Raw genomic sequence first — 16,140 nt, 5'->3', positions numbered from 1 at the left:
CCCATGTTCAGAATTGACCTGGCTGCTGAGCATCCCACGGTAGGGAAAAGGGAAAGATGCCTTTGAGGCCACCCTGCCTTTGCAAACTATGCCAGAAGATGCAGAGCCATGGTGTCACACTCACCGTGGAAGCAGGTCTTGCTTGTGCAGGCTGCTTCGTTGTCACCATTGTGCATGTGAGTTGGCCTCAGTGATGGCTGTGAATGTGCCTCCTGCACCTTGAAGTGTGTTTGTGTTAACCCTGCTGGATGCAACTGTTCACGCCAGTGACAGCTACTGTCATGGCACATTTTTGATACCTAGAGGAGATTTAAGTTGCTGAGGGTTTCACCTATATACTGTTGATGTTCAGAGTTTGCAATGCTGTGTCTTAACCACGCCAATTAAAGAGTGTCTGAAAGGGAGTGACATTACAGGGACTGGGAACAGATATACGTCCTGACACTGATCATGTGGATGTTACAGTTTAATGATGTTTGACCTGTGCACTGTCGTCTGCTGATGGTCCCTACAGCAGGTGGATCAAGCAATGACTAGAAAATAATAACAAACTGCTGTCTTCCCACCCAGAGGAGCCAGCAGGCAAACTGTGGGAGAGGAAATGCAAATTGATGAGCAGTTGGTGTTCAGGGTCTTTGGTTTTCTCTGCAAATGGGTGCAAGGGAATCTTGGGACTACATTGGGCAGGTTAGGGTCCTTTAAATGCCAAAGGCTTGAGGGATCCATCTGGATCTCACTCGGATGTCCCTGCTGCAGGCAAGGAAGACAATGAGCTGCCTTTTAACTTCTTCATGTTTTATTTAGGCCTCTTTTTCCTTTGAATTTGTTCAGAAAATGTACACTCATTCTCCACACCCCTGTCCCCTGTGCAGAGAGGAGCAATGGGGAGGTTGTTGTGGTTTCAGTGTGACTTTGCCTGTCTGAACTACTAAGAGATGAAGCAACTGGCCTGAGGTCACAAACAATTCACTGAGCTTCCCTGATGATTTTCAATACAACGTGTGCTCCAGCACAAGTGCTCTTTGGGGAGTTCGTATTTCAGTTTTACTGTGGATACCTGTATATGATGACTTTCCCTTTTTTGTACAATGACCAGTGCTCAGCCTGAAAGCTGAGTGTTCCTGGGAATAAATCTGTCTGCAGGTTTGATAATGGCTGAGGATCTGGGCCTTTCCCTCTTCACTATTCCTTCTCCTGAGTCGTGTTGGAAAACCTTGAAGGGATGTCGTTGTAGCTCTGAAATGTACTGCCCTGTTCTGATTTCACCTGCGACTATGGCGTGTGGCTATAAGCTCAGCTGCACATGTCCAGACCCCCTTGCTAGCTGTGTGGTCAAACACTTGGGTCCTGTCTGAAGAACAGTTGGAGGTCCACGGCTCCGCTCCATGGTGCATCTGACAAAACTGCAAAGCAGTAGCTACTGGCTATTAAAAAGCATAACTAAAAGTTTAATTACTTCTGAAAATGGCAGTGTCACTGGCTCAACATGCAAATCCCACTGCAAGCCAAGGAAAAAGTGCAGGTTTCCTGGAGGACCCTTGTTGGGTGCATTTATGAGAGTCAGAAGTAGAGGGAGAAGATGGGATCCAGGTAAGGCGGGCAATGTGTGCCCTACCTGTCCCAGTTAGATCACCCTCCCCAGACTGCCTTCCTTCCCTAGCAGTCTGTCTGTCCGTCTGTCTGCCTCCCATTGCAGTACTTATCTGATGGTCGAAGTCACTCTTATTTACATTGCCCACAGGGCATGTTGGATTGGAGCACATTTCCTCTCTTGTTACAGCTGATGAATGCAGCCCTATTAAAATATCATCTCATCCTCACACTAGATTGCAGCCTAAGATAATATGTGTTTTTTTCTATATCATTTATACAAGAAAGATTATGTTAAATGCCAGACCCAGTAAATATTTCAAGATCCACTGCATTGCTGAGAACAGTTTCTCCCCGGGCATATGTTTCAGAGCCAAAGAAAACACTGTAAAAATTTCCTTCCTGTTTAATTTTTTTAAAGGGCATTTTCCCTATATCTCTCACTGAAGTGACAAGTTGTCATGTTCCATGATCTTATTACAGTTGCAGATGTACCTCAGCAGGGAATCTGCCCCAAGTTTACATCTAAAATCACAAGACCCTGATTCTGATCTTTCTTTTTTATCAGTTTCAATCTTTCTATGGTGTAGGACTTCCAGCTTTACCTCATTGTAATCAAGATCAGAATTGCTCCTAATTATAACACTTAACTCCTGTGTAGTGCTTTACACTTTCCAGACTCTCTATACTCATCAATTAATTAATCCCTGCAGCAGTATTACATTCCCACTGAAGAAAAGTGGGAAACCAAAGCATGAGGGTGAGAAGAACTTGCCAAAGGCAGAGGTGATGGAGCTGGTGCTGACACCATCAGCGCAGTCGCATGCGTCCTCCCCTGTCTCGCCCCAGCTGCCTTCTCCTGACTGTACTGTGATAACTCCAAACATCCCCGGGGGGTCCTGGGAAGATCCCACAGTGGGATCTGGATTCCTCTGGATTCTGGGGACTAGGTGATGGTTTAGAAAAACCAAAAAGCTCTCACCAAGGCCTGCTAGTGAATGTGCATTGCTGGGCTCTTGTTGGGAGGGAGCCAGAGGGATGGCCAGGCACTGAAAATAAAACCTTGAACCACTGAAACTTCCCCTTAGACATACATATATCTCAGGACAAGCACATGTAGCAGTCATATGTCTGAAAATCTTACAGGTCTTTACACCTAATGCAAGCAAAGGTGATGGTCTTTAACCACAGTGGAACCAGGTTTGTTCTGTATTTCAAGTATTTGCTGCATGCTCCGAAGTTCTCACTGTCCTCGGCTGATATTAAACAAGGTTAAGGACAGTGAAGAGCGAAACAGCTTGGGCAGGAAGTGAACAGCCCCAGTTCTAATGCCAGTCTCTTTTGGCAAGTAATTCTCAAGCCCTTACTGGGCAGATTGTCCTTCCTGGTGCGCCTATGCAGGGTAATTTCCTGACACATCTGTGTAACGGTAACTGCTCTGTGCAAGCTGCACCAGGATGAATTGCTGCAGAGCTTCTGGAATAAAAGCTAAGGCTGCACAGAGACATGCTTCCAGAATAAGATAAATTTCATTCCAGAATAATATCCAGGCAGGGTATTTTATTGGTCTATCTGTAGTGGGTTAATTATTCTGGTACAGCTGTTTTGGGAAGGTGTTTCCCTGTAGACAAGCCCATGGAGGATAAAGAAGAAATGTGAGCTTGTGGAGGGATTAGGCAGAAGGGTGGGATGTTTAAAGGTTCAGCTGAGCTTCAAACAGATCAATTGAAACATTTGGAGGTTTCCCCATTGCTTCTTGTGGGGATCAGGTCACTTTTATCAAAGGAAGAATAAAAAGGACTGAGATGTAAATCTTTTTCTTACAAAGTTGGTGAGTTGGAGAGCGAAAAAGAAGTGACATCAAGAGGAAAAGCAGGACTTTAGATTGCGGGATTTTGGAAGGTGTGAGTCATTAGGAAAGAAGGGGGGGAATAATTCTCTCTGGTCGCTATGCAGTAATGCAGAGCAGTTGTTCCAGTGTTTATTTCTCTGTTTTCCAGCACAGAAATTGTTGGCATGCACCATTGTGAGATAGAGATTGTGCAAACTCAAATAGAAAAGCAAATACTCACCAATACAGTAGCAGCTGATGCCAACTCTAACACCTGATGCAAGTATGTTAAACAGATCAGAGAAGGAGGGATCATTAAAGGAAACAAGTATTCTTTTAACTTTCGTTTCCTGAAGGGGTTTTGATTTGTTTGGGGTTTTTTAAGAATAACTGGAACAACTGCACTGGGCTGGAAGTGCACACCAGGTCAGGGCAGAGAGAAGGCTTTGATTTCTGCTTTTGCATTAGAGTCTGAAAACAGAGAAAATGACTTCATTACAAATAGGAGCAGCAGGAGATGGAATTGTTTATTCTTCTTACAGTGTATTAATAGTTTGGATCAATATTTCATTAATATAATTAATTCTTATATGCTTTTTTACTAAAGAAAAATTGAATATCAAATGCAAGCCAAGCCAGCTGGTGTTTGTGTTCCTCCTGAAGGTCCTCTCTCCTGTGCGTGTGGGTGTTTGTCGCTTTCCCTCATTTTCTTTTCTTTTTAAACCCTGAGGTTGACAAAACTCAGATTATTATCAACTTTTTATTGTTGCCTATGTTAACATCAGCCCTTTTCAAGGAAATGAACTTAAAAAGCAGCCAAGTCTGCTGACATAGTATCGTCTGCTGAAAATGCCTCTGGTCATGGCTGCTTCTCTCAGTTTGGTTACAGGTACGTGAATCATTGCAGCATTTTTCTCTTGCTTTCTCTGACCTTGCTGCTTTGGGTTTTTTTTTTTTTGTGTTTTGGGGTTTTTGAGCAGATTCATAGAGCAGAGTCATGAAGGAGATGTTGCAGCAGTCACCTGGGCTGCCAAGTAGCTCTGTGTTGCACACCTTGGACAAAGACCATGCCTGCTCCAGGCCCTGTTAAAAGTTCCTGTTCTGTGATTGCTGTTCCTGCTTGCTTGTGGACTGTGGGAGGCTGAAAGCTCTCCCAGGGTGGAACAACCTCAACATGGGTCTCTGCTATGTAGTTGTTAATGTTTGAGCATCCTGACTTAACAGTGCCAGGGCAAATCCCTGCTCAAGTTATTGTGTCGTCTTCTGTTTATTTCTATGTATGAGGGCACTCTCTGCACAGAGGCAATCTAAACTCACCAGGCTGAGAGATGGTTTGCTGAAGGACCCAGCTGCAGCAGTTCTCTTCCCACCTGAGCTACCGCTCCCTTGTGGCTTGTCTTCCCATGGTTCCCTCTGCTGTGCAGACTCAGGGCTTGTCCTGACCCTGGTTAAGGAGAGAGCTGAGAGCTCTCAGATGCTTCTGGCTTCACCAGCGCAAACACAGGGTACACAGCAGGAGAACATCTGCCTACAGGGCATACTGTGGACTGGTAACGCTTGAATAATTTCTGCCTGCTCCTCTGGTGCAAAGTGGACAGATCCCAACCCAGCATACAGCAAAGGCAGATGCTGGATTCTCTTCTAGCAGAGTAAGTTACCCTTGAATACAGCTCCTTCCCATCCTGGAGGAAGCCTTTGCTCTGTGGAGGAAGGGCAGCAGCCCAGTACTCAGGCAAACTGTGTGCTATGGAGGATCTCTGTGGAGTAGAGCCCCATGTTTGGAGGCTTTGGACCCAGTGCGATTGTCCCTAGGCATAAGAGGGTCAGGAGGGGAGCTGACATCCAAATGCAGATGTTAATCCCCTGTATAAAGGAAAAACTGGTATTTGGGGAAATTTCTCTCTTGCATATCTAGTCCCAGCCTTGAACTGTCCTTCTCGATCCCACAGAGTTACCCTCTACCCGATTTCTTCTCTCCCAAAGTTTAACTCTTCTAGAAGAGAGGCTCAAACGTGTTTTCTGTTTGTGCATGGTTAGGCTAAGCAGAGCCATTCAGACAGGCTAAGAAAAGCCAGCCAAGCAGGACAGAGAAAAGAAAGCCTTCGTGTGCTTTGTGGATTGCTCTCATGGTTGGTGAAACTGGCAGGACAGGAAAAAAAACCTGTGCTTGTCTGTGTGTATGTGGAAATCTCCGCAGCTCCAGTCTAGACCTTCCCTGCTGTTCAGGGAATGAGGGAGACTGCAGCCGGAGCAGCGAGGCTGGGTGAAATCATAATAGCCCCATTGACATCAGCCTGCACTCGGCGGGTGTGCAGACCCAACACCCTGTCAGGGGAAATGTCTCGCACTCGCGCTGACACTCTGCTGTGACTGCAGGACCCTGGCTAACACCAATTGCACTGCTTTCTTATGCAACAGCCCAAATACCAATCAAAACACTTCCTCTGAGCTTTAAGTAGATCCAGGAGAGCTGCAGATCAGATGTTGTATAAGTAAACAGCACTTCAGTACCCCATTTATACAGAAACATGTATGAATTATGGTGAGAGTAGCTTTTCCTTCCATAGTGCCATCAATGCTCTCCACTTCTGATGTGAGAAAATCACATACGCTACCCTGGAGACTGAAACACGTCGAGCTTGGCCAAAGATGGTGCATCGAGCCATATGTTGACCCAAATCATCAGGAGATTCTGTGGGTTTCGTGTCCCAGCTTTGTTGCATTCAGGCCCTCCCCTGTGTTTGTCAGGCTTCCAGGGACTGATGTCTGGCATTCCCACCCTGTCTGCCACCCAGTCCCAGTGAGCTTTTTGCTGGAACAGGAGCCTTTGATTTTTTCATTTTGAAATAACTTTGGGGATTGAAATTTCTTTCCTGGGTATTTTTTTTTTTTAAGATTTCAGATGAAAAGAATAAAAAGGCTGCATCTAGAACAAACCCTTTTGTGTTGGAGGCAAATGAAATGTTTCTCTTTTCCCCCTGCACCCCTTTTCTGTAATTCGTAGTGGTTTAAAACACAAACCGGAGTCAACCAGAAATGACGTTGGAGTGTTAATATCCTCTTTTCCTTCCTTTCATTGGCACTGATACAGTGCACTGCCTGCATCCTGACTTCCCCAGAAGACACTTCCCGGGAGCCTCTTGTTTCCCTTAGAAATCCAGCCCTGGCTCCCCAGGTTGTTCCTGTATGTACCAGATTAATGACATCAACTCCACCAGTCTGTATTTGCGGCTGCAAAAATAGCAAGGTGGTGACTCAAAACGAAAAGTGCCTTCCAAGCGGTTGTGTTGTATTTAGTATATTAACCACCACCCCTCAGAGGAGGCGGATGCATGTGGAGGAGGAAGAGGTTGTTTTGGAGATTTTGTGCAAAACTTCTTTTGACTGACAGCATTCTGTGACAGTTCCCCAAACCTCCCGAATTCACTTCTCTTTTGGCAATTCTCCTCCCCAGCCTGCCGCCTCCCCTCCTCGGGATACTGAGACATTGTACAGAAACAATAAAAGCAGCACCTGGCACCACTCCCCCCCGCCATGGCACAGGGACACGGGATGAATGCAGCTCGAGACTCGGTTCTCAGCAGATGGACGTAGCACAGTGATGGCTTCAGGAGCCTTCAGAGTCATTTTGGCCCCGGTGACCAGGATTGGATCATGTGTCCCTGATTTTCTGAGCTGCTGCTGACTTTTAAGACCTGCTGCATGGCTAACTGATGGAAAATAAAACCTTTATAAGCGCTACCGGCAGCAAGGGTGGGTGAGGAGCTTATTATGAAAGCCATATACGGCATTCTGGCCTATGCTACAGCTGCGTATTTCAGTTGTGCTCTGCAGACTTTGCCCCTGCAGACTGATGGAATATGGCTAGATGGAGCATGGATTCACTTTCTAAAGGAAATGAGGATATAAATTCATTTAAGAAATGACATGCCAATTTTTCTTGCTCTGTTTTCCTCTCATAATAAACAGCACAGCTGCCAGGAATTTTTGTGAAAATAACTCTTGTTTCTTCTTTTTTCTTTTCCTTTTTTTTTAATCCTGCTCAAACATTATAAAAGACCCAGAGCCAGATATGTCATAGGTAAGATCTCAGCAGAGGTAAACCTCACTGATCAAATGGAGAGCTGTCCCTGTCCCCACTGACTGCTGACAAGGATAGTGATACAGGCTGCAACGTTACTTCCTCAAAACTTGGAGAAAATTTATAACCCATTTACTTAATGGACTGAGCTATAATGTCATCAGTTAAGTGAATCCTGTGAATAAAGAACAAGATGAAGTAATTGCTTCCAAAACATTTCTGGAATGAAGTAAAGCTTCACAGTGACTGGTCTCTTGGGGTCCCATTGATAACCTCTTCTGAGCAAAGTTTGTTCTTTTGTGACACAGAGATCCTTTCCCAGCTGTTATTAAGGACTTAATTCACTAGCCAGGGTTAAAGGGGGCAGGTTGATCTAACCTCACTGTGCTTGGGCTTCGGGATTTTCATCTTGGTTTGGTTTAAAACACAGCAGCTGGAATAAGGGCCCCCTCTAACCACGCTGATTAAAATTGTCACAGAGGCTTAGTGCCAAGTGCCGTTAAGCTTGTAAGGGGGTATAATAAAGTCTTAATGCCTCCAGAATACACTGGCCTAATGATGTGAGCACAACTCCAGAAGTCAAGCCACTTGACATGGGTCCCGTGAGCACTGTGCAGAGCTGGGAGGTCGTTACTAGTGTGTGTACCCCATGCTGGTGGTGCAGGCTGAGATACATGTATCTTTATGAGGCTGGCACTTGTGGCAATGCAGATCAGCACTGGAAGAGCCAGGGACCACCTCCATGGGAACAGTGGCTGTTCCTGCCACTAGGATCCAAGCCTCATGCTCCTGCACACACACAGGATGCTGCTGGCTTCAGCCTGTGACCCGGAGCTATGCTGTGCACAATGTGCACAGCTTTGAACACCAGTCCCATGCCTCCTGCTCTTCACTTTGCCTCCTTCCCCCTGTGTGGCCAGATTCTGCAGGAGAACAATCTGACCTGTGCAAACCAGCATGTGTGCATGGTGTGTTTTAGCTGTATTTCTGGATGTGCTGAGCACCTGTAGGTCATATGCACAGTGGTTATAAACACAGCCAAGAAATGACACAGAAAGCTGGGGTGTGAGTCCCATCTGAGACAGTTTCAAAACAAGTGAAGAAACTGTACGGGTCTGATGTTGCAATCATCACTCCTTGACTGCTGTGGGACACCAGCAGAAGCAAGGTCTGCAGCGCTTGCAGCTTCTCTTCACTTGGCTTCGGGTTTTTTTCCTGAAGAGGCAAATACACTGGAGAGAAAAGGCTGGTATGGCAAGCCCCAGCCAAGCAGAAAATTAAGGCTTACCTGTCACTGAGTAGCTTGATGATCCATCTGTAGAGACCCTCTCTGTGCTCCAAGATTTCAGGGCTGTTGAGTCCCTGAGATCTAGGTCTAGGTCTTTTTCTGATAGTGAAAAGAAACAACTGTTAGAAGTGATGCTTTTGCAGTGCACAGGGTAGAAATGCTTCCCTGAATCTTTGCAGCTTTTACTAGGTTGGAAGGGACATCTGGGGGTCATCTAGTCTGGGTCACATAAAATAATCACTTTAGCCCTGTTTTTAGAGGTTTCTGCCTCTGTAGCCACACAAACAGCTAATCTGGCCTTTGGCACAACGAATTAGGCAGAAATTTCCAGCTCCAGAGCAAAAGCAAGACAGAGGCAAGAGGTAGGTCAGCCACGGGCAGGACAGTTCATTGCCTTGTGGCAGATCCATTTGGCAAGGTTCCCACCCCTGATTCCCATCTTCCCTCCTGTCCCTGCTGCCGAAGGTCGTGGGATCCTCGCGGTTGTACAGAGCGCGAAACCAAGTGTTTGTGTGGCTGTGCTCCGGGGGTCACAATCCTTGGGGAGCAGGGGCAAGAATGGGAATGAGAATTGTTCACCAGCTGTGCTTACAGAGCAAAATTAGCAGCCCTCCCTTGTTCCTAACTCTCCTTCCTTATCCTTTGCACAATGCCCCTATCTGCCCTCCTCATGTGATCTCTGTATTTCCCTCAGCAATTTTATTTGCACAATGTTGGGTTTTTTTTCCCCACATGCTTATTTTTCTGGCTACTTCACGTTGGCTGAAATCTTTAGTTCTTTCCATCTGACTTAGAGGTTTCTGGTCTTGCAATTACTCTGGAAAAAAATGTAAGTTCTTAATTACATGCAACAACTGGAAGGGAAGAGAAAAAGGAAATACACAATCACATTCCTTTTGTTTGACAGAAAGGAGAGCCCTGCGGTAGAAAACACACAAAAATGGGTTTCATCAAGAGATCCGGATTCTCTTCCCATCCCAGTGCCTTGCGTGATTTCCAGCCAGTGCCTCATCTCTCCAAACCCCCTCATCTACCTCCTGCTATTCTGTTTTGCTTTTCTTTCATATTTATTGTGGTAGTGAGCAGTGTAGGGCAGGCACCATCCAACCTACAAAGTGTCTGTGTCAGCTCACAAAGCACTTTTCCCGTGATCCCTTTGCACTCAGTGGGGAAGAGAGACACCTCAGAATGATTCAGATCTTAAGTGGGATAAATCACAGCTCTTAAAAACCCTTTTGCTCTCCATTAGCTGCACTGGGAACCTAAAACTACTATGTTGGTAACCTGGACAAAGAAAAGCTAGCAGGAACCTACGCAGCCTGGAGCATATGCAGTGTTTATCACAAGCAGCTCAGCTGAAAACTTTAACACCTAACTATAGCAAATTATAATGCTAGGAAAAGCTACTTTTCCTGGGTTTCTTTCACACAAAGAATCTCATTGCTGAATATCACTATCAAAGCAGAGCAGAAATTACTTGAGCTCGTTTTTCTTTTTTTTTTTTGTGTAATAGCAGTGAAGGACTACAGGCAAAATCAAGCACTTGTTCTGGGAATAAATAAAAGAGCAGAGGTCTTTGTTAGAGCCACCCATATGGAGACTCAGAGGAAACTTAAAGCCTGATACTTTGTTTGCAAGGCGAAGAAGAAGAATGAAGATGCAGTGGTTGTGGAGGGGAGTTTGCTCAGTCAGGTTATTCTTTAGTGGAAGCGAATACTGTGATGAGAGTGCCTCATTGTAGCTGACCTAGGTGGAAGAATTACCTTGAAAGGGAAAGAAACTGCATGGTGTTTAACTACCTGGCTTCTGAATGAAAAAAACCCTGTGGGATTAAGATAGATAGCAAAATGTTGAACACCAACAAAAATCTCACTTAAATTAAAAACTGAAACCTCTCAGTAGGCCAAATGGTCTTTTGAAATGTGTTTTATCTGAGAACTGCAATAATAATGGAGCATGGAAGTCAGTAAGAGGTTTCTGAAGGTTCTGAAGGCTCAGATGCAACTGCTGGGTGTGAGGATGGAGGTCTCTTTCAGCTAATCTGGTGAAGTCACCTCTCTTTGTCCATCATTTTCCCTACGTCACTGCTGCCTTCCTCCTTGTGCTATTCCCCTTTATCTTTGCTCCCATTACATTTTTTTTTTCCAGTTGGGTTATTTTTGATAGATACACTTTTACGTCAAGAAAAGCACATATTAATGAAGATAATCTGTCATTTGCCACTAGGACTTTGTGTGTTTTGTTTCTCTTCCAACTGTGTGCTGGGATCAGCTTTAGCTTCAGCTCTGGAAGATGGGAGGTTTACCTTTCCTGCTGCCCTGTGCCTGTGCAGCTCCCAGCACCACAGAGCTCTATTCTGCTGCCATAAACCTTATGATGAACCACCATGTGCTGAGCTGTAGGACTCATCAGCCAGGAAGTGGGTGACAGTCCCTACAGTAGCTGTCCCAGCCACTGGTTAGCTAAAATAGCAATAAAATGCTAATAATTAATTTGCTAAAGCCTTTTCTCCTGGACAGATTTCCTCCTCAGGCACCACCATTTGCAGTGGTCCGTTCTTCAAAGGCTGCATGTTTTTCACCCAACAGGGTATTGAATCCACTCCCTAGGATGTGTTAGGTATTTGTGCAAGCCCCGCGTCGAGGTGTTGTTGTTATGGTAACTCTTCTGTATTAATCTTGATTCCGCATATAGTGCAATTATGAATGCTGGTGTTTTAAAATAATCCGAGCTGTCTGCAGCGCAGGGAGCCAGCATTGCTCAGTAAGTCCTGCACATCCACACTGAGGCAGAGCTGCTTTACCATATGTTGTTAAAATAAAAAGTTGATGAGGGAAAATAGCACATCAGAAATATTCCTGTGGAAAATCAATGGAGAAGTCCACATTTCCCTCGAACTTTTCTCCACAGCTAGGAGACACACTCATTTTTTCTTTCCTTTTAAATTAATTCAGCCTTGGTTCTCAGGTAATCACGAGTCCAAATAAGCAAGACTGTGCTGTGCTAACTGAAATGATTATATAAGCTGTGATACTCACACAGAGGTGCTTTAGAAAAGCCCACGTTCACCAGGTCTGTCAAGGTCCAGAAATTGTACATCCGTGCCAGACCTTCCTGAGTTCAGGATATCCTCAGAAAAGCTAGGGGAGGGAGCTGGGAAGTGGAGAGGCACATGGCAAGAGATGGTTTCCCTCTGTGGTTAGTCTCGGGGTCCTTGGGTGAAGAGGCAGAGCCAACCAGAGGCCCAGGACAGGGCAAAACCTGCTGACCTTGACTGCTATGCTTGAAGGGGACAGGGGATGTGCTGCTTGCTTTCTCTAGCAGTAACTGACTCTGCCTCGAGGTATGTGATGGGAAGCTCACCTCAGGAATAGCTCCTTCAAACCTGGCCAGGAAAGTGTTAACCTGTATCTCTGTAGTAGAGGTGGTCCAAGCCAGCATCCTGACCTGCAGAACCTAGTCTGCTCAAGCAGCAAGCAGTTTCTTCAGATCAAAGTCTGAATTTCACAGCTCTGAACTTCCTCTTAGCTTGCAGCCTCCAGCCCAAAGCCTCTTTGTCCTGGCCAGTTGCTCCCTCTGCCACCTTGGCCATACACAGACCCTTCCTGCAAGGTTCTTGCTGATGTTGCTGCAGCAGCCCACAGTGCAAGGACCTTGTCTTACCCCTTCCTTTTCCAGGTTTAATGTGCTTTTCCTTTTTCTGGATGTGAAGCAGCTCAGATCTCAGCGCAATATTAAGGACACACAGCTCAGATCTCAGCACAATATTAAGGACACACAAAACCACTGAGGACCGTGGCTTCAGCATCCACAATTTGCCTCAAGGCTCCAAAACATTTCCTGGACGTTGCCCAGGGGACTATAAATCCACTTCTACCTCTCCAGACTTTGAAGGACAGACGTTTTCTCTTGAAAAGACCTTCTCTGTTTTCATTCCCTTCTTTATCTGGGGCTGACACTTTAACACAGTAGAAGCATCCAGGCACTAAAAACAAAGAGAAGCTCAAGTCCTTGACTTCTGAGACTTGCAGCCTGTGTTTAAGAGGGAAAAAACAATCTAACAAACAGAGAAAGTGCTTTTACAGATTTGTCTCTTTGGCTTTTCTAAAACATGAAATAGGCAGAGCACAGATTAGTGGTTTCTTCCATTTCATGAGATACTAAAAAAAGAGAGAAATATTCACAGAATAAGAAGGAACGAACCAAAGAAACAAAAGATTCAGTGTACAAGGTGTTCCTTCGGTTCCTTGGGAAAATGTGCAGGGAGGCTGGAGATTGTTTGTCTGCATTGCAAATCTTCACATGGAGCTTTCCAAAAACATTTCATTTAACCACATACTTGACCCTCCATGTGGATAATGTGTCTCCAAAATGAAGGGAGGAAAGGAGGAGGCAAGCAAGAAGAAAGGAACCGTCTTTGCTCCTATTATCTTCAAAGCCTGCCACGTTTCTGCAGGGTTTCTAGATAAACTGTGAAGGAGAGCTCTCCCATCCTTCCCCCCGCTCCGTCTGGTGGAGGCTGATTTCACTTTCTAACCATTTGCTGCAGCGTGTTTATCAGGCCTCAGCTGCAAATAAACCAGATTACCCAGCTGGGCTGGCCTCAGCAGAGTATTACCACTTCCAAAGACTGAAATCAAGGCTTTTTGCTTCATGTTAAAGTACTGAATAAAGCAGAAACCAGTAAAAGAGGAGAGCAGTACGATGGCCAGGCATCCAAAGTGCTCTGAGCTGCATGGGATAAGTGGTATCTCTTGCCATGGGAATTTCCCCTTCTTGGGCAACTTTGGGTGGAAATGCCCTGTTTGATTTTGCTGCTAACAAAGCTCCATCCCTGGCGGTGTTCAAAGCGAGGTTGGACAGAGCCTTGGGTGACATGGTCTAGTGTGAAGTGGCCCTGCCCATGGCAGTGGGTTGGAATTGGATGATCTTAAGGTCCTTTCCACCCCAACCTATTCTATGATTCTATGTGACCATGAGCACTGCAAGTAGGAGGATGCAGTCAGCAATTGAGCTTATTTCAGGTTAGTCAGTGGAATCAGAAGTGAGGAAAGCAGTGCCCAGAGAGAGGGGAGCTGCAAGGACATAATTCAGCCCAAAAGCAGTTTGGAAAAGTCTGGAAAGCAGTTTGGGCATTGGTTTGGAAAGGCTGCACTGGTCATCCTAGCAGGCCTTGCCATTCCCTTCCTATATCTGTGAGGGCTTCGCAGTCTCTGTAAGCCACAGCCATTTATTGACTCACTCAGATAAGGACTTGGAGGAGTTTATATTTCAGGCAGCCAGGTTTGAAGCTCTTGGCCCTGGCTTTGAAGAGGAAAATGAAGCTGGTCCTGAACACAGAGGGTGGTACTCACGTGGGTTTTTCTGTCGCCACCATGTGAGACTAGCGCACGCATGCAACAGGCACTGAGCCACAGCCACCAAACACATCCAGACTGCCAGCTGGACTTCAACCAGACATCCAAAGGTGAAATCTTATCTCCATGCCTGAGAGAAAACAGGAGGAGATGCAGATGGTCCCAATAAACCATTGCAGGAAACAAAGTACACTTGATAAGGAGCAAGGGAAAAGGAGGACGAGAATTCCTAATGTCAGTGATTCTGTTAAAGACTTTGACCATGCCTTATGGGAAACTGCAAAGTTAAAATATAAATAAACTGACTTTAAAACCTCAATATTGCAACAGTAGCGGCTGAGTTGAATTTAAATTACCTTCTGTAATTCTTGGAATGTCTAAGGCTCTAAGAAAGTGTGATGTTTTTCTTACCTCTTACATAACTTTTTTTTTGGTCAAATTTCTGAAGCAGTGTATTGATTTTGTTTTGTTAAGGCAGAGATTACCATGCCTGTTGTCAGCTGCTTACAAATGAGATTCAAGGGCTGGGCAAATTAGGGATCTAACAGTTCAAAGAGTGGGGATTCTTCTCAATGTCATGTCCAAGAATCCCTTTTCTCAAAAGTCCCTGAGCATTGAAGAAAGAAACGGATGGAAGCATTGTATTAGTGACTGTCATTTTATTTTCTTTATCTGCTGAGCACAGTGCAGAGAGAGAACAATTTCCCAGCTCTAAGTTACTCTAGGTCTTGTCCACAAATAAGATGTAAGTGCTGCAGACTACGTGGTGCATTTGCTCTTTGCATCCTGAAAGACGCATTGGCTTGAGAAAAAGGCACTTGTGTATCTGCTCATAAACAGTGAAAACCAGACAGCCGCACACATCAGATCTAATCTGAAGGTGTAGTTTTGTCTTCGCCATCTGAATAGGAATGAGTATTACATCAGCAGGAGCATAGTCTAATCTCCTCAATGGCTCAGCATTCTGGGACAAATCCTTCCAGAGCTGCAATATTCTGTGTTATTGATTAGAATTAATTTAATATTGGTATGCCTCTACTGAGCACAAGATTATTTTATACCCTGGTGGGATATTTTCCCCCTTCTAAAGTGGTATATGAGACAAATAAATCTATGGGACACTCTTAGACTGACTGCTGATTCATTTCTGATTCATAAAAATAAACAGCAAGACATATGTCTAAGCCAAACAGCATTTACTCTGTGGGAACATGTGAATGTAATAACACTCTTTAACAGGGTTAAACAATATTAGCCCTCTGATTTGTCATTATTAGTGTCACTAATTCTAGTTTCATGAACATCACTGAAATATATGGCACGCAAAAAACAACTACCATAATGTGAGCACATGCATCTGTCTTTCCAGAAGAAAAACAGGCTTGGCAGGGGCTGCAGTTCTGCAAGGATTTGAAACAACAACTTTTTATTCATTAAAATGTGGTTATGGTCTGAAAATGGACTTGGGGGAGAGAAGGAGGGAGGGAAAAAAAGATCTTTTATTACAGACAGCACTTAGCCATTCCAGTTTGTCTTCCATTGGCAATGTGCACTGACAGATACAATGGCTTATTACTGCCCCTATTGAAGCCAATGGAAAAATTCCCTGTTGAATTCAGTGGGAGAAAGACCAGACCCCAAATCTGGACTGCTGTCAACAGTGGGGAGCCAATGTCAGTCTAAACAGAGTGAATTTGGTTTCTTTTCTGCCCTGTGTGTCTTCAGCAAATCACCAGCTAAGTGTTGGATCCCAGCTCTTTATAGCTCTTGAGGAGAGCAGCTGGTCAGGCTTTGCCAAGCTTGTGGAGTTTGAGGCTTTGTGAACCTCGTGAAATATTTACTAGCTGTGCAGAACGTGATTGACTTTTACAAGCTAGTTCTTCTCTGACTGCAGATCGGGGCTCGCCTCTTGGCCAGGACACCGCGGTGTGTCTGGGTGTCCATGTGCCCATGAAGGCAGTGGTCAAAACGTGGCACCTGCACAGGGCTGCGC

The 16,140-nt window shown here is 45.1% G+C and overlaps 1 long non-coding RNA gene across 1 annotated transcript; it reads left to right on the top strand.

Annotated features, from left to right (window-relative positions):
- Nucleotides 1-4,137: 4,137 nt before the first annotated feature.
- On the top strand, nucleotides 4,138-14,786 carry LOC133262451 (uncharacterized). Its single transcript, XR_009741317.1, has 3 exons — nucleotides 4,138-6,073; nucleotides 6,876-12,496; nucleotides 12,530-14,786. It is a non-coding gene; the product is annotated as an uncharacterized LOC133262451 (long non-coding RNA).
- The last annotated feature ends 1,354 nt before the right edge of the window (nucleotides 14,787-16,140 follow it).

The sequence above is a fragment of the Pezoporus flaviventris genome, unplaced genomic scaffold, assembly GCF_033815535.1.
Source record: "Pezoporus flaviventris isolate CSIRO_AGI_PZ_B2104156 unplaced genomic scaffold, CSIRO_AGI_Pfla_v1 ptg000213l, whole genome shotgun sequence".
Taxonomy (NCBI): Eukaryota; Metazoa; Chordata; class Aves; order Psittaciformes; family Psittacidae; genus Pezoporus; species Pezoporus flaviventris.
This window is presented reverse-complemented; position numbering and strand designations above follow the sequence as displayed.